At 27.8% G+C, this 19167-nt stretch overlaps 1 protein-coding gene across 1 annotated transcript in view; it reads left to right on the top strand.

Annotated features, from left to right (window-relative positions):
* Positions 1-19167, top strand: part of LOC117183123 (probable nuclear hormone receptor HR3) — a 197429-nt gene that overhangs the window by 7536 nt on the left and 170726 nt on the right. The window lies entirely within an intron of this gene.

Below are 19167 nucleotides of genomic sequence, written 5' to 3'. Positions count from 1 at the left end.
CTAATCGCTAATTATACCACATGGTTTGAAAAAGATAAAATAATGAAACAAACAATGGACCAGAATACCAACAAAATCCAACATCTTCTGATTAAATTCTTACCTGGTCAACATCAATTAACATCAGATAATCATGCCACATGGTTGGAAGAAGATACAATAATGGAAAAAACAATGGACGTGCTAACAAAATCATATATCTTCTTTAATGGCTAGAAAGCTTATGAAATTTCACGTCGAGTGATCCCTAGTAGAGGTGTTTTTCACTTTTTGTCCTCGATATATCTCGTGAGAATTTTTATTTTAATTCAAAACATTTTTCTAATTTTGTAACACTACTTCAAATTGTATCATTACCCAGCAAGTTCAACGTATCTAAATGATAAGGTTTCATCTCTGAGAGACCAAATAAAAAAGTGCTACAGAGTTCAACAAACATTTGCATTTTTACCCAAAAAATTCGATTTTTTATATGAATTTTCAACAAAAAGTTGACCTTTAACCGAACAGGTTAATTGTCAACCAAATTGTTGAGACCTCAACCAAATCAGATGAATTTGAAACCAAAGACAAATTCTCAAAAAAAGAGTTGAATTTTCCAAAAAAGGATTTTTCAGTCAAAGAAGAAAACAAATTTCAACCAAACTGCTGAATTTTGGAACCAAAAAGAGACCATTTTTTACATATAACCAATTCTTAGTAAATAAAAGTGACTGATTTTTTCTGCCACAATAAACTAGTAAATTTATTTGTAAATTAATTGATTATGTATGATTTCACATGTGAGTTCATATTTTTCTAATGTCATTGTTTTTGTTTTCAAATTTTCATCTTATTTTTGTGTTCACTTAAATGTAGGTTTAACATATGTCATGAATTTGGTAACAAAAACAATGACATGTAAAAAATGGAAAGTGAAAAATAAAAAGTGAACGACAATCCAGTTTTGGCTAAAAATTGATCGTTTTTAGTGAAAAATTCAACTGCTTGGTTGTAAATTGAAATACTTTGTTAAAAATTTCCTTTATTGTTTTAAACTTGAGCTATTTTATCGAAAACTCGATTTTTCTTTTAATTAAAAATAAATTTTTTGCTTTGAAATTCAAATAATTGGTTAAAACTTTGACTATTTTGTTAAACATTCAGTTTATTGTCTCAAGATTTAACTGTTTTGCCAAAAATTCGAATTTTTTATCTGGATATTTAACTTTTTTTTTTAAATTTGTTGATGTTTGTTGAAAAAAAATATTTGTTTGAAAATTGAACTATTTGCTTGAAATTTTTTTTATTTTGTTATTGAAAAGCAATTTTTTGAACTGTAAATTTAAGTATTTTATTTTTTGTTGAAAGTTGATCGTTTTTATTTTTAAATCCAACCATCTGGTAGAAGTTTGAACTTTTTTGTAAAACATTCATCTTTACTGGGTGAATATTTAAATGTTTTGTAAATAATTAATTTTTTTACCTTAAAATTCCTCAATTTGGTTGAAATTTTTTTCCCCTTTTATATAAAAAATCTTCCTTGGTTCAAAATTCATCACTTGGTGGAAAGCTTACTTTTTTGAATAAAGTGCAACTGTTAAATAAAAACTTAATCACTTTTGGTTCAGGTTTTGACTGTTTTCTTAACGGTTCGTCTTTTTTGGTATAAAATATATAATCTTTTTTATAGGTGACTAAGAAACGAAATTTCGTTCAGAATTCTTTTTGCTAAATTTGAGTTTTTTAATTCAAAATTAAATTCTTTTTTAATTTGAAACATCAACCATTATATTCTTCGTCGACAATCAACCTTTTTTATTGAAAATTCAAATATTTAGCTGAAATTTAAATTAGTTTGATAAAAACTCATTTTTTTTAATTCATCATTTGAATTAAAATTTAAAAAATTCTGTTGAAATTTTTTTTTAAATTCCACTATTTTGTTAAAAGTTCGTTTTCTTTCTTTGAAAATTTAACTGTTTGGTTGAAAATTCCTTTTTAGATAGACAACTCCTTCTTTTGGATTAAAATATCAACAGTTTTCTATAAAGTTCGTCTTGACTTGAAAATTCAATTATTTGATCCAAAATGCAATTACTATTGAAAAATCATCTTTCTTTGTTGAAAATTTCACTTTCCAACAAAAATCGTCTGTTTTATTGTGGATTCAACTATTTGGTTGAAAATGCAACTATTTTGTTTGATAATTTAACTCTGTGGTCAGAAAATTCAATTATTTGATTAAAAATTTAACTATTTTTTGAACATTCGTCTTGTACGTTTAAACATTGAACTAATCGGTAGTAAATACAACTGTTTGTTTGAACACTTTTTTTTGTTGAAAATTCAACTATTTATTTGAAAACTCATCTTTTTTAGGTTTAAAATTTAACGACTTTGTTAAAATGTCGAAAAAGTCGTTAGAAAGTTTCGAAAATCTCTTGTTGAAAATTCCTCTTTTTGGATAAAAAATTCGTTTCTCTTAGATTGAAAATTGATCTTTTTTTGGTAGAAAAGCTTGTTATTGAATACTCATATTTCTTGGTTTTAAATTCAACAATCTTGTAAAACATTATTTATTCTTCATCTTTGCATTTTAAAAATTTCAACGCTGGTTACAAATTTAACTAATTGGTTCAAGAATTCTTTCTTTTGTCTGAAAATTCAAATATTTGTTTCTAACTGCACCTTTTTCGTCTAAAACTAATTTTTTATTGTTTTTTATTTTTTTATTAAAAATTTATCTCTTTAGATAGAAAATTAATGTTAGCGTTTCTTGCCACTTTTTTTGCACTTTTATTAGGAAATTGATTTTAAAAGTTGATTAACTTTTCTTGCTAAATCCTCTTGACTATACTGATGTCCTCCTCTTTCGTTTAACTCTTTTCTTTTGAAGCAATCTTATGCACAAGGAAGTCAATCCACAGAAGGGGAAAAAGTTGAAGGCAAGAAAGAAAGAATTTGAACAGGGCGAGATGAATTTTCGGCATAAAGGCGCCTTTCATACTCGGCTGATGCCGGAAGTTCATAAGAAGATACCCAAATTACGAGCGGGTGTACCGTTGCAAAAGGGCTCAAGTGCTTTTTCGTCCAACTATAAAACCAGTGCATCGTTTAGACCTTGGAGTTTCAACGTTCTTACCTTATTTTACGAGCACGTAAATCGACACTCACGAATGTTTAACGATCGGCTTGGACACATTCAAATTATTATCATGGCCTTGCCTTGTGTTAAAGGGGGAAACATTTTTTTCACAAAGAACTCCAACTAACAATAGAAGTTCGTTTCCAAGTAAAAGAGCCATCGAAATGTCCAAAGGTAAAACGAAAATGTCAAGTTCTGCATTCTATGAAACCTGAAACAATTGAGTTCGTGATTGCCCTGCTGGAAGTAAAAAGGTCCTATTTTTTAAAACAATTTTTAATTTTTATGAGAGTCAGAAGTAGAGAAAATTCATCCCATTCGATCTCTTTTTCAATACCCTTATCTCTTTCTCATTTGTAAGACAAAGTTGAGCAGGCAGGAACAGCAACGAAAAAAATACAGCATCGTTTTTTCGTTGCTGTTCCTACCAGCTCAAACTTTCTTACCTTGATAAGGGCACTGTATCAGTACCGAAACGTTGGTGAATATTATTTTCAAATATTTTTCTTTATTGTGATTTGATAATAATAAAAAGAAAACAGAAATAAAAAAAAGACAAGCAAGGGGATTTCGTTGGTCACCTTGTCATTTTTCCCCTCTTTTTTATTTTGTCATAAATTTCTTCTTAGGAAAATATATTTTTATTATTTTTTTCTTAATTGAAAATAGGAACTTTTTAAAATTAGAATAGGAATATTTTATGGCGGTTGTGCAAATTTTACTGATAGATTCTTGGGTTTTTTTTTTAGGAATTCTGTACATTAACATTTTTTAATTTTGAAAATGGAAATGTTTCTCATATTTTTATGAATTTTTCAACTTTAAAATTCCTTTAAATTAAAATTATTCACTTTTAAATGTTTTTATCTCAAATAATTCTTTCGAAAGTTTTCAATTTGAAATCGTTCAAATATTAAAGCTTTGGTTAATAAATTATTTAATTTTTCAAGTTTAATTTTCCTAATGACATTAAAATTTTATTATTTTAAAGTTAAATTATCGAAAAATGAGGCGAAAGAACTTCAAATTGCCTATTTCAACCTTTTTTAATTTTAAAAACGAAAATATTTTGAATAATTTTATGAATTTTTTAACTTTAAAATGCCTTTAAATTAAAATTGTCCAATTTGGACATTTTTAATCTGTCATTACTCATTTCTTAAAGTTTTCAGTTTAAAATAATTAAATTATAAAACTTCCTTTAATAAATTATTCAATATTCAAATAAAAATTTTCCTGATCACTTTTAAATTTTATTATTTTTATGTTAAATTGCCGAAAAATAAAAAATTCTTCAAATTGCATGTTTCAACATATTTTTAATTTAAAAACGGTAATATTATAAATATTTTGATACATTTTTCAACTTTAAAACGCATGTAAATTAAAATTATCCAAGTTTAAAAGATTTAATAGTAAATTCCACATATTCTAAAAAAAGTTCGATTTTTGTTTTAAAAAATTATTTTTTTTTTAGTATTTTAGTTCGTAAATTTTGTATCTTTTTTTTATTTATATTTTTTCAGTTTCAAATTAAACTTTTTAGTTAAAAATTCGTCATTATCGGTTACAATTTTTTTTTTACTTAACATTTACTATTTTATCTCTGGTTTAATATATAAAACTTAGGTTTTTAGTTTAAAAATCGACTTTCTTGGTAGATAATTAATTTTCTTTTGTTGAAGGTTCATAATTTTAGTAGAAAATTAATTTTTTTCGTTGAAAATGAATGTTCTAAGCTGAAAATATAACTATTCCATTTTTGGTGGAAAATTTACTTTTTCAATTAAAACTTCATGTATTTTGTTAAAAAATCGTCTTTTTTGGTAAAAAAAATAATGTTCTTGGTTGAAAACTTATATGTTTGGTTATAATAAATAAATTTTCAGTCACAGAAATAAATTTTTAACGAAAATGATGAATTTTCAACCACGAAGATTAATTTTCTGCCAATAAATTAACTGTGAAAAAATACATTTACTTAAAATCAAATATTTAAGTTTGATACAAAAAAATATCATTTTAAACCAAAAATCGAATAGTTGAATTTTCAGTAAAAAAAAAAGATTCAGCAATAACAAACGAAATTTCCACGAAATAGTTAAATTTCCGATCAAAGTAATACACTACTAAGATTAATTTGATACGAAAAAAAGACGAATTTTCAACCAGGAATATTAATTTTCTACAAAATACATTAATTTTTAACCAAATACTTGAATTTTCAACTATAAAAGGATTACTTTTCTACCAAAAACTGAATATGTTAATTTTTAGTTATGAAAATTATTCCCAATTATCTTTTAATGAAATAGTTTAATTTTTAACCTAAGAAATAAATTTTTTATCAAAAACATTAATGTTTCACCACAAAAGAAGCATTTGTAACTAAATTTAGATATGAATTTTAAAAGTGTAAATTTTAAATCAAACATGAAATAGTTAAACATTCAGCTAAAAAATGTTTTCATACAAACAAGACTAAGTGTCAACAAAATAAGTAATTTTAACGGAAAAAATACGTCTTTGACCAAAATTATTAATCTTTCATGCAAGAACATAAATTTTCAACCACGACAATTATTAATTTTGTACACAAAAAATTAACTTTTCACCAAATGTCGAATAATTAAATATACATTTAAAAAATGTAATCAAACAAAGAATGAGTTTCCAACGAATTTAACCTAGAAGATTCATTTTCTATACAAAAAAAAAATAATTTTAACAAAATACACAAATTTTTAGCCAGAAAGGATAAATTTGGAACTAAAAATGTAACTATTAAATTCGCAATTGAAATAATTAATTTTCGACTCAAAAAAAAATCGTTAACAAAATAATATAATTTTCATTTTAAGAAATGAATTATATACCAAAAAGATGAATTTTCCTCAAAATACCTGAATATTTGATGTTATATTTTTCAAAATTATAATTTTATTGTGAAATTATGTTTGAAAATCGCGCGCTTTTCATCGTTTCTGATTCCGGTTTAATCGTAGCCAATCAAAACAGTGGAAAGTTGTGACACAATTAAAGTTTTTCAAATATTTCAAGGTAATTAGAAAAAAAATTAAGATTTTAGGGTATTTCAAACGATTTTAAGAAATTTTAAATTCATTTTATTATAATTTAAAAGTATTTAGAATAGCTTTAAAGAGTTTAGAATATTTTTAAAAATTTAAAGGATTCAAAAGATTTTTGAGAATTTTAAACATTTTTAGGGTATTTTAGCTTGTTAATTTAATTACTAGAAAAAATAATTTTAATTAATGTTATGGTATTTAAAAAGATTCTAAGGAATTAAAATTTTTTTATAATTGGAAAGTATTTTGAATTTTTAAAGACTTTAGAATATTAAAAAAAAATTGAATGATTTAAAAAGTTTTTAAAGAATTTTTAACATTGTTAGGGTATTTTAATTTATTAATTTATTCAACAGAAGAGAGTGCTTTCGTAGGTTTTCAAGTATTTTCAAATTTTTCAAGGTATTTAAAAAAATTAAGATTTTACCATAGTTAAAAAGATTCTAAGGAATATTAAATTTATTTTAATAATTTGAAAGTATTTAGAAGTATTTTAGAGAATTTAGAATATTTTTTAAAATTTGAAGGGTAGGAGAAACCAAATGAAAATGTGCTACAAAGGTAAAAATGCTGAAGTTCCCAACATAATTTATGAGATTTTAAAACTTTCAGAATTCGCCACGCGATTAAGCACTTTTTCCATTATATCTCATCACCTTTTCATTCTGTTTATCGAATATGGAACCTTTTCATTTGGACACGTCGAAATACTAGATCCAAACTCGGATTTAACGTCCCCGGATGTATCCCTTCCGAGAATTAATGCCGTGGCACTCTCTCGAGTTTGTTCCCCACTACCGCCAGCCCCAAAACCGGCACAGTTTCCGAGTTCCACTCTATTTTGATTTCATCATGCCAGATCTTTTTGTGGGACCTGTTGCATTTCACCCTGTTAACTTGAGAGCACATTCCAGGACTCTCGGTGATGTTACCATAGCGATTTAGCGATTCTCGCAAAAAGGAGAAAATATCTACATTGTGTTAGATGCAACTATGATAAATTAGCAAACTGCGAAGCATATAAGGAAGGAAGGAAGGAGGACCAAAGTGAGATCACGAGTTAAGATATCGTCCTGCAGCAAGCAGCGTACAAAGACCCCTTCCCGATCTTGAATCATAATGCGCGAGCTCGCGGAAGTAAATTCGCTGTAAATGTGCTGACGTGCTGAGTGCTGCATAAGTTTCACTATATGCTTGAGAGTAATTTAGTCAAGCCGTAGTCAGCATGAAAGGTGATAGCAAGCAAGAAAAATAAGAAAATCATGAGTCACAGATTCCTGAATCGCGAGCTGGATCGCCCTGGAAGTCGCGATCATGATGACGACGACGACATCTACGAAGACGTAGAGTACAAGACGAAGAAGAAGACGAATATATACGAATATATCAGTCATTGAACTCCCGGCAGGCCGGCCGGCCTACCAGCTGTTTTCTTCTCCTCGGCACTACCCGTTTCCGAGGTCTCCGATTCCTTCGATTCCTCCGGTATTGCCGCCATTCCTTTCAGATTAATCCTCTCTAAAGACGGTACTTTGCTTTTCAAAATTAAAGCTTATGAAATTTCACGTCGAATTACCCCTAGTTCGGAGATTTCTCGCTTTTTCAATAGGATTTATCGCGTGGGAAGTTTCTTTAAAAAAATTCTCGAATTTTATCCCGCTATTTCAACTGGAGACACAGCCTTAGAAAATTGGAAGACCATTCTGAAATTTAGGTTGTGTGATCTTCAAAATCTTGTCTTTAATTTAAGCCCAGATCACTTAAGGAGTCTTCACGGGTTCCCGAGTTACGACTGAAAATGTCCAAACGTAGCTGTGTCGAGTTCCAGTCGGATTTTATACCTCAACTTCAACTTGTGCTATGACCTAGGAATGTCGTAACTGAAATCTGATATTTTTACATTGTAATCTTTCCACTTTTATCTTTTGTTTAAGCTAAGCAAACTTCAGAAATTTTCACGCGTTCCCGAGTTATGATGAAAAATGTCTAAGCGTGTCTGTGTCAAGTTCGTGAAACTCGATGCAGATACGCTTGGACATTTTTAGTAATAACTCAGGAACTTTTCAATATTTCTAATTTTTTATGGGTTTAAATTGAAGATAATAATTAAAAGAGGACTTTCTCTGGATTTCAGATTTTTGCTACAATTTGTCTAGGTTGTACGTCAACTTGAAGTTGAGCTACAAACTTAAAAACATTTTTGAATTTTTAGTAACTTCTCACATGAAATATTCCTTTAAAAAATAATATCTTGATTTTAAGTTATTCGACATTGAAATTTTATAAGCTTTTTATCCGTTTTTTAAAACAATATCTAGGTTTATTCCCAACTGAGTTATCGCGTTTAAAATTGATTAGTATGGGCAGGTGTTATTTTGACCCTCCGTAAAAATGTTCATCAGGGAGCCAACCCTCCCTTTCGAATAAATACTATTACTTATTTTGTGGCGATAAAAATTTAAAAAAAAATTAAGACTTCAATTTTTTCGCGTTAGATCATTTTGATGTTTTTCATTTTTTAAAATAAAAATGCAAAAATCTAATTTTTCGAACAAAATTCTCGTAAAAAAAATGGTTTTGGCCGCAGACAACTGAATTCATCTTTTTTTTTTGTTGGTTAAACATATTTTTATTTATTTTTTTTTGTCGTGAATTTGAATCATTTTCCTTAAAAATCATACAATTTTGTTAAAAAATCATGCTGTTTGGTTGGAACTTTGACATTTAGTTGACATTTTTTCATTCTTGGTTGAGAGTTTGTCGTTTTTGCTTAAAAATTCAACAATTAGATTATAAGATTTTTTCTTCCTTGATTGAACATTCAAGTCTTTTGTTGAAAATTCCTCTTTTTCGTTTACAAATTCATCTCTTGGTAAAAATGTAATGTTTTTGAGAAAAAATAAAACTATTAAATTATTCTTATTGAAATGCAGAAGAAGATTATATTATTATACATTAAGTGTCTTTAATTTAGTTTAAAAATATAATTTTGATTGATTAAAAAAAAATTGTTTCAAGTTCTGAAAATTCTAAGCTTATTGAGACAGAAAAATATCATTCTTGATTTGAAACAATCATAAAAGGTTTTCATTTGTAATAACACACGCAACAATTTTTCAGCATAAGATATTATCGATTTTCAAAATTTTTCTATTTTCTGAATGAAAAGTCAACTATTACATTTTTTACTTAAAACTGTATTGTGTTTTTGGAAATAAAATTATTCTGTTAAAAATTAAGCAATTTTAAATCATCCTTTTCGGTTGGAAATTCGTCTTTTTGGTTGAAAATTTATATTTTTCCGTTGATTATTCAATTGTTAAAAATTAAATAAAATAAAATAAAAAATTTGTCGTTTAGCTTCAAAATTCAACAGTTTGGTAAAACTTTAAATATTGGGTGTAAATTGAAATATTTGATTGAAAATTCAAATATATGTTTAAAAATAATTAATTTTGTTGTCGAAAAATATTTTTTTATTTGGTAAATACACTATTTTGTTTAAAATTTTACTTTTTGATTTAAAGATCAAAAAGTGAATAATTTTCTTGAGAAGTGTACAATTTTTTTAAAAGAAATACTTTTCTGTTAGAAAATTTAATATTTGGTGAAAAATGAACTTTTTTGTTGAAAATTTAAATTTATGGGTTGATAATTCAATTGTTTAATAGAACATTATTCATTTAGTCAAGAAATTTAACAGTTCCGTCGAAAATAGAATTATTTTATTAAATTGTTATTCACTATTTTGTCGAAAATTCGTATTTTCGGGTTGAGAATAATTCAACTTCCTTTTAAAAAATTATTCCTCTTGGCTTAACCTTAAAAGATTACAAATGTGATAGAAAAATTTACTATTTAATTTCAATCGAATTTTTTTCTTAAAAATTTATTTACTTGGTTGAAAATCAATTTTTTTGCGTGGTTAAAAATTCACATTTCTTGCTAAAAATTAGCCAGTTTTTTCCTTTTTTTTAATTAGTAGAAATTTTGATTTTTAATTTAACAATTTAATATAAAATTTAACTTGTCTGTTCAAAATTAACTATTTTGTAAAAAATTGTTTTTTCTTATTTGACAATTAATTTTTTTCTTAAAAATGTAACTATTCTATTTTTGGTTGGAAATTTATCTTTTTTAGTTAAAAATTCATGTATTTTGTTGAAAATCCTATTGTTGTGGCAGGAAATAAATGCTGTTTGTTGAAACGTCATATCTTTTGTTGCAAATTTAACTGTATGGTTAAAAATTAATCGTTTGTTTGCAGAAAATTCTTATTTTTGGCTTAAAAATTTAACAATTTAATAGAAAATTTAACTTGTGGTTCTAAATTAATTATTTTGTAGAAAATTGTTGTTTTTTATTGAAAATTAACTTTTTGTCTCAAAATGTCTCTGTTCCATTTTTTGTTGAAAATTGATGTTTTTAATTCAAAATTCATGTATTTTTTAATTCGTTTGCAGTGGTAGAAAACTAATATCTTTTGTTGAAAATTCATTTCTGTGGTTAAAACCTTGACGGTATAGTCAAAAATTATTCTTTTTGTCGCAAAATTCTATTTTTGCATTGAAATTTTATTTTTGGTTTTGTTTGTAGTAAATTCTTCTTTTTGGCTTAAAAATTCAACAATTTGATAGAAAATTCAACTGTTCGTTTCACTATTTTGATCGAAAATTCGTATTTTTGTATTAAAAATTCTTATTTTTAGTTTAAATACCGTATTTTTTCTAATATTAAATCAAGTTTCACTTGATTGTTGATCAGGATTAAATTCTCCTGAACAGTAAAATCAATAAATTATATGAGTTTTTTTAATGACGTTTCAGGTAAAGATCCTTTCGAAAACTCGTAAAACTTTAAGATACGAGCAAGGTGACATTTAATGTCGAGGCAGGTGTGATATTTTGACCCTCCCTAAAAATGTTCTCGAGAGAGACAATCCTTTCAATTTTATTTCTTTTTTCCTTGTCTCTTTTATTAACAACAATTTTTTTAGTGATGAAAAAGTTGTTCCCGAAATGATAAATACTTTTTGAAAATTGTTAAGTGAGTGTTAAGTGAGGTGTCAGTTTGGATGAATTTTGAAAAAGGTTTTTCAGGAAGAGGCGCTGAAGAGGAAGTGGAGGCATATTCGCTGAATTCAAAGGCAATGACTTTAGCCATTTCGCCTTTAGCTTTAGGCAGTTTGGCTTTGGCTCGGTTTGGGCTATGGCTATGGAAAAGGCTGACTGCGTCGAATAGGGGGTCTTAAATTTCGGACAGGTATCAGTTACGACTTACGTGCCAGTCCAATGGCATTCCGTCATTGTCGCTGGATCCGTTGTCCTGCGCCTGAGGTATTCGTTTGCTCGCGAGGGTCGACGACCGCAGGTGCTGCTGCTACTGCGGCTGCTGCTGCCACCGCCACCGCTTAGCGTGCACAGGTCCACGTTGTCCAAGTCCATTCTCGCTTTTCAAAAGTGATTCAACCTTTTTGCTTTTTCTCATTGTATAAAAGCAAAGAGCAAAGATAAACCCAACCACTTCTCAATCAAGTGATTACCCCAACTCTTTTGGTTACCCAGAGGAGAAAAAAACTGGCATGTTTCGATTCAAATTTTGAATTTTCAAGTTAAAGAGATTAATTTTCAACAAAAAAATATCAGTTTTTAACAATTAAGTTAATTTTCAACCACAGAGATGAATTTTCCGCCAGAAAATTTTTTTTTGTTTGCAACCAAATAGTTCAATTTTCAAAAAAATAAATAAATAATTTTCAACCAAATAGTTGCATTTAAAAAAAATTTTTTTAACCCAAGGGTTTTCATTAGAAAAAAAATGTCTACGAAATTGTCGAATTTTCAGGCTGATGAAATTGCTTTTAAACCAAAAAGATCAATTTTTAATATAAAAATTAATTTTCAATCACACTGATGAATCTTAAACCAGAATATTTATTTTCAACCAGAAAGTTAATTTCTAACCCAACAGTTAAATTCTCAACCCAAAACCACTTTTCTACAAAAAAGCAAAATTATTTTTAAAAAGTTAATTTTTTATCAAATAGTTTAACTTCAACCAAAGAAGATTTTTCAATAGAAAAAAAATGTTAACGAAATTGTTGTATTTTCAAGCTAACGAGATTAATTCTCAAACCAAAAATATCAGTTTTTAATATCAAAATTAATTTTCAAACACACAGATGAATCTTAAAGAAGAAAATTTAATTTCAACCAAATAGTTAAATTCTCAACCCAAAAAGACCACTTTTCTAAAAAAGAGTTGAATTTTCAGCAAAAAATGTTAAATTTTAACCAAATGTTTGCAACTTCAATAAAATTTATAATTTTTGAACCAAACTATTGAATTTTCTAGAATATTTAAAAAAATTTATGTAAAAAAAAAAGAATTTTCTACAAAAATGTAAAATTTTTAACAAAAGCGTTAATTATTTATCATATAGTTGAAATTTCAACCAAACAAAATTTTTCAGTTAAAAAAAAATGTCAACCAAACTGTTGAATTATCAAGCTAAATAGATTAATTTTTAAACCAGAAATATAAGTTTCCAATATGAAAGTTAATTTTCAATCATACAGATGAATCTTAAGCAAGAACATTTATTTATAACCGGAAAGTTTATCTTCAGCCAAATAGTTAAATTCTCAATCCAAAAATATCACTTTTCTAAAAAAAAGTTGAATTTTCAACAAGAAATGTTAATTTTCAACCACATAGTTGCATCTGCAACCAAACAATTAATTTAAAACTTAACAATTTAATTTTTTACAGCATTGTTAAATTTTTAAGTAAATAAAGAATTTCCTACAAAAAAGTCGAATTTTCAACAAAAATTTATTTTTTAATCGAGTTGTTGAATTTTCTAGTTAAAGAGATTATTTTTTTTTTATTTAATCAGTTTTTAACAACAAAGTTAATTTTAAACCCCAAAGGTGAATTTTCTATCAGAAAGTTATTTTCAACCAATTGTTGAATTCTCACCCCACAAAGAACATTTTTCTACAAAAGAGTTGATTTTTCAACAAGAAGTTTTTAATTTTAACCAAAAACATTTTTTAAAAACAATTAATTTTAAACTAAACTATTAAATTTTCTACACTTTTGTTTTAAGTAGAAAACCAAAAATATCAGATTTTAATATCAAAGTCATTTTTAAATCACACAGATGAATCTTAAAGCAGAAAGTTTATTTTTAACCGAACAGTTAAATTCTTAATCCAAAAAGACCACTTGTCTACAAAAAAGTTGAATTTTCAACAAGAAATGTTAATTTCCAACCACATAGTTGCATTTTCAACAAAAATTTTAATTTTCTACGAACCAATTAATTTTAAACCAAACAAATTAATTTTGTACAAAATTGTTAAATATTTAAGTAAACAAGAATTTTATACAAAAAAGTTGAATTTTCATCTAAAAAGTTAATTTTTATCAAACGGTTGAAATTTCAACCAAACAAGATTTTTTAGTAAAAAAAAATCTCAAACAATTGTTGAATTTTCAAGCTAAATAGAATAGTTTTTGAATAAAAAAATATCAGTTTTTAATATCAAAGTTAATTTTTAATCACACAGGCGAATCTTAAACCAGAAAGTTATTTTCAACGAAATAGTTGAATTCTCAACCTAAAAGATAATTTTCAATCTTGCAGTTGAATTTTTAACAAAAATGTTAATTTTTAACCAAATAATTGCTTTTTCAACAACGAAAATTAATTTTAAACTAAACAGTTGAGTTTTCAACATAACAAGTAATTTTGAAGTAAAAAATTAATTTTCTATAAAAAGAAGTAGAATTTCCAAAGAGAAAGTTAGTTTTCAATCACATAGTTGACCATTTCAGTTTAATTTTCAACAAAAAGAAATTTTTTATTTGAAAAATAACAAAAATTGAACCAAATTGTTGAACTTCTAGCCGAAGAGATAAATTTGCAAACCATTAATATAAATTTTTAAGAAAATGGTTCCAGTCTGGCTTTCCAAACGTGATTAAATTTTCTTGTGATATTTTTTGCGAAAAACAATAAAATGTTGTTAATCAAGTGCTCACTGGCGGATTAATAGTTTAAAAATATAAATGTTTAACAAAGCAGTTCATTTTTAAATAAATACTTGAATTTTCATTCGATAAAGATAAATTTTCAACAACAAAATTGAAATTTCAGCAAAACAATATTTTTCATTCACAAAACAAATTTTTAACCAATTTCTTAAATTTTCTACCAAAATTTATAATTTTCAATCCAAAAGTATTAGTTTTCAACATAAACATTAATTTTCAATGAAATAGTTTAAATTTTCAATCAAAAAGCCGAACTTCCAATAAGTAGTTCAATTTTCATAAGATTTTTTATTCAAGATAGAAAAACAGTTTTACCATATTATTCAATTTCTTGCAAAAGAGATTAATTTTTAACAAAAATAATAATTTCCATCCCAATAGGTGAACCTTAAAATCAAAAGTTAAAAAAGACAAAAATTAACTAAATATTTGAATTTCTACTAAAAGAGATGAAATTTTAACAAAAAAATCATTTTCAACTGTACCGTGGAATTTTTAATCAAATAGTTCAATTCTCTAATGTGGCTATGAAACAGTTGAATTACCAACTCAAAAATATTAACTTTCAAGAAAAAAGTTAATTTTTCACCAAATATTGAATTTTTTAAAGAAAAAGTTAAATTTTCTACTGAAAAAGACGAATTTTCAACAAAAAAGTAAATTTTTAACCAAATTGTTGAATTTTTAAGATAAAAAGACGAATTAAAAAAAATTATTTTCTAACCATAAAGTTGAACTTTCAAAACTAAAAGAAACGAATATTCAACATAATAGTTTAATTATTAATTAGCAGTTATTCAGTTTTTAACAACAAAGTTAATTTTAAACCACATAGATGAATTTTCTATCGGAAAGTTATTTTCAACCAAATCGTGGAATTCTCAACACAAAAAGACCACTTTTCTACAAAAGAGTTGATTGTTCAACAAGAAATGTTAAATTTTAACCAAAAGCATTTAAAAAAAGAAATTGATTTTGAACCAACTTATTGAGTTTTCTCCACTTTTGTTAAATTTTGTAATAAAAAAAGAATTTTCTGCAAAAAAAAAAGAATTTTCAACGAAGAATTTAATTTTTTCTCATATATTCAAACTTTCAACCAAACAAGATTTTTCAGTAAAAAAAAATCAACCAAATTGTTAAATTATCAAGCTGAATAGATTAAATTTAAATAAAAAATATTAGTCTTTATATTATAGATAAAAAGACAAATTAATAGAAAAATTTATTTCAAACCATGAAGTTGAACTTTTAAAACAAAAACGAAACGAATATTCAACATAATAAATCAATTTTTAAACAGCAAAGATTTTTTAGTTAAGAAAAAAATGCAAACAAATGCCCGAAAATAGGCATTTTCTATCCAACTTTTTAGCTCATTCAGCGCAAAAATAACTTTTAACCAAATAGATGAATTAAAAAAAAATTAATTTTAAATTAAATAATCGAATTTTCTACCAGGAAAGATTTTTCAGTCAAGAAAGAAAAGATGAATTAAATTGTTGAATTTTCAGCAAAAGAGAAAATTTTCCAAACCAAAAATATGAGTTTTCAATAAAAAGTTTAATTTTCAGTCATTATTTGAGAATTTAACTCAAGAAGATCAAACCAAAAGAGGTTCATTTTCAAACGAAAAACGTGAATTTTGAACAAAAAGGCCTTTATCGCTTTCCAAAAATAAAAGGGGACAGCCCCTTTTATTTTTAATTGAAATCTGTCTTACACTAAAATTATGCCAAAAACCTATGAACCCCTTAGAAGAAAACATTTTTTTTTTTTAATTAAAGATATAATTTCTTCAACCATTTTTTAAAATCAAAAATAAGAATAAAAGCAAGCGGAAAAACCCACTTCTTTGAGCTTGTTATTTAATTAGATATCACAATTTTGAAATCAAATTTAAGCATGCTAAAAAATCCCTGACCTTCCCAACCGAAAAAATTCACAGGTTTTTCAAATGAGTAGACACCCTGTAAAGACGGAATGTTCAACAAAAATTTGGAGGAATAGAAAAAGTGAAGAAGAAAAAAAAGAAGGAAATGTTGCACAGTGTTGTGAGACTACTAACATTCAATACACTTCCAGTCAAGTTGAAGGTTAATGACCGTGGCTGCATCAGATCCTTATAAAGCCACAAATAGAATCTTACGTGCGGAGAAGATTATTAGATCACCGTGCAGTTCAAAGTCATGGTCATCGCATAATCTCTGGATTACACACCGGAACGTGCCGTTGAGTACATCATTATCAGACAATATCGTGTTTCAAAAACAGAAGGACGTTGCCCGACTATATACAGTTGAAGTATATCAGGTAACATTTTATAAACCTAATGTATGTACATTACGCAAATCAAAGTAGCTTCATGCATTCATTATTGAAGGAATTAAATATCTAACATTGTTCGACTGTCAAACTGACAATAATGAAGTCAAAGAAATATTTTTTAAGGGCGTCGTTCCAATTTAAGAGAAAAAGAAGAACATTTCTTGGGGAGGACGTCTAAGAAAATCACCTTGGTCTTTCTAAACTTAAACTATCCGCAGTTCAAATGAATTGAAAATAATTAACTGAACGAGAGAGCAATAATTAATTATCCTGTAGACCAATTTCAGAGTTGTTAGATAAGATGACCAAAGCTAGGATTGTTCGTTTAGATGACCAACGTCAGGGTTGTAAATTTAGACTTTAGAAGACCAACGCCAGGGTTGTTAGATTAGACTTTAGCAGATCAACGCCAGGGTTGTTTGTTTAGACTTTATAAAACCAACGCCAGAGTTATTGGCTTAGATTACCAATGCCAGGGTTATTAGATTAGACTTGAAAAGATCAACGCCGGGGTTGTTAGTTTAGACTTTAGAAGACCAACGCCAGGGTTGTTAGATTAGACTTTAGCAGATCAACGCCAGGGTTGTTTGTTTAGACTTTATAAAACCATCGCCAGAGTTATTGGCTTAGATTACCAATGCCAGGGTTATTAGATTAGACTTGAAAAGATCAACGCCGGGGTTGTTAGTTTAGACTTTAGAAGACCAACGCCAGGGTTGTTAGATTAGACTTTAGAAGATCAACGCCAGTGTTGTTTGTTTAGACTTTACAAAACTAACGCCAGAGTTATTGGCTTAGATTACCAATGCCAGGGTTGTTAATTAGACTTGAAAAGATCAACGCCGAGGTTGTTAGTTTAGACTTTAGAAGATCAACGCCAGAGTTGTTTGTTTAGACTTTATAAAACTAACGCCAAAGTTATTGGCTTAGATTACCAATGCCAGGGTTGCTAGATTAGACTTGAAAAGATCAACGCCGAGGTTGTTAGTTTAGACTTTAGAAGACCAACGCCAGGGTTGTTAGATTAGACTTGAAAAAATCAACGCCGGGGTTGTTAGTTTAGACTTTAGAAAACCAACGCTAGGGTTCTAAGTTTACACTTTAGAAGATCAACATCAGAATTGTTAGTTAAAACTTTAAAAGACTTTAAAACTTTGACCAAAATTACTTTTCTTTCACTTTTGAGTCTAAATTGAAACCTGCTGAAGAGAGTTATCTCTGCTTTGGAAAATCGCCGACCCCCAGAATACGTTTGGCGACTCAGTACCTTCTGGTCGGCCCAGCGTCAGAGAAGGTAAGGAAGGGTGGCTATAGTCCACAAAATACCGCATCGGGTTCACAGGCCGTCATTACGAAGTAAGCGCGGTACAAAGACTTTAGGGAAGGGCTCTTCGGGACAATGACCTCCAGCACCACGTGGCAAACGTTGTCTACCTGGTCAAACCACCTTACCAGTAACCAATTCCACTGCCGTGCCATGCCGCCCGGCGAACGCTTCGTATGGCCATCCGCGCTTCCTTTACTTTACTCGCGGCTCGGTACGAGGAACCCCCCCAACCCCTCCAAGCAATTCAAATTGAACGCGTGATTCGACCCGTGAGAGCAAGAAAGGCCTGAACAGCCCGTAATAATCACCTTCTCCCTCATCGAAAATTAAGAGTGCTTTTTGCCTGGGTACATCAAATTCTCCAATATTAATGACCAAGAAGGCCTTTTTACAGTTTTCAATTTCATAAAAAGATTCATGAAGACCTGCAGGGATCCTAAAGTCAAACAGCTTTTCATCAGAATCCCTCAGCTAATATTAATAAAGCATACATAATTACTTTTTTTAAAGAAGCCTCTGAAATGGGCGTTTATAAAGGTAATACAATAATGTGACCAAAAATAAAAGCCTAGTACCATTAGCCTACCATCATTTTAGAATGTTTAAATTTGAACGGCTGTGGAGATCATTCTGGAAGTAAATTACATATTTTTAGCTTCTGAAAAGGGTCTATGTAGTGTCGTTAAACAAAAAATTGCACTTAAATGCTTGAGCAATTACTTCCTCATCAGAAAAATAGACAGGGTTATCTCATTAATATCAATCAATATAAAATATAATTAATTATTTACAATTGATATTTTCATTATTCTATTCGTAGTATGGTATAATGATCAGGACAAGACATTTCGATGCGTTAATAGCTGATACCAAGCCCCTGGGCGGTATTCCTCAACTGAACCGTTATAGGATTGAATAGAAAATCGTCTGTTTGCTTGGTGCATCGACCGATGGAAGAACCACGTGGACATCTATCTCTTACGCTAACGACAGGAATGCTCAGAGGTAATGGATTACGAAATACGTTAGAATGGTCTGGCAGCATCTTCGATCATTAACTTTATTTTCAATCGATGAGCGTGTAATTACGAAATAATAGTTAATGTTGAAGTTTAGTTGCTTACTAGTTATTGTGGTGAAGATAAACATAAAGTTTGAAACAAGGAATGCCTTTAAATTTACTGAAACTAAATTGAACAATAATTGGTTGAAAAATAAATCGCAGTTCTTGAACT

Source organism: Belonocnema kinseyi, chromosome 2 (assembly GCF_010883055.1).
Source record: "Belonocnema kinseyi isolate 2016_QV_RU_SX_M_011 chromosome 2, B_treatae_v1, whole genome shotgun sequence".
Taxonomy (NCBI): domain Eukaryota; kingdom Metazoa; phylum Arthropoda; class Insecta; order Hymenoptera; family Cynipidae; genus Belonocnema; species Belonocnema kinseyi.
Note: the sequence above shows the minus strand (reverse complement) of the source record. Positions and strands in the feature narration are given on the sequence as shown.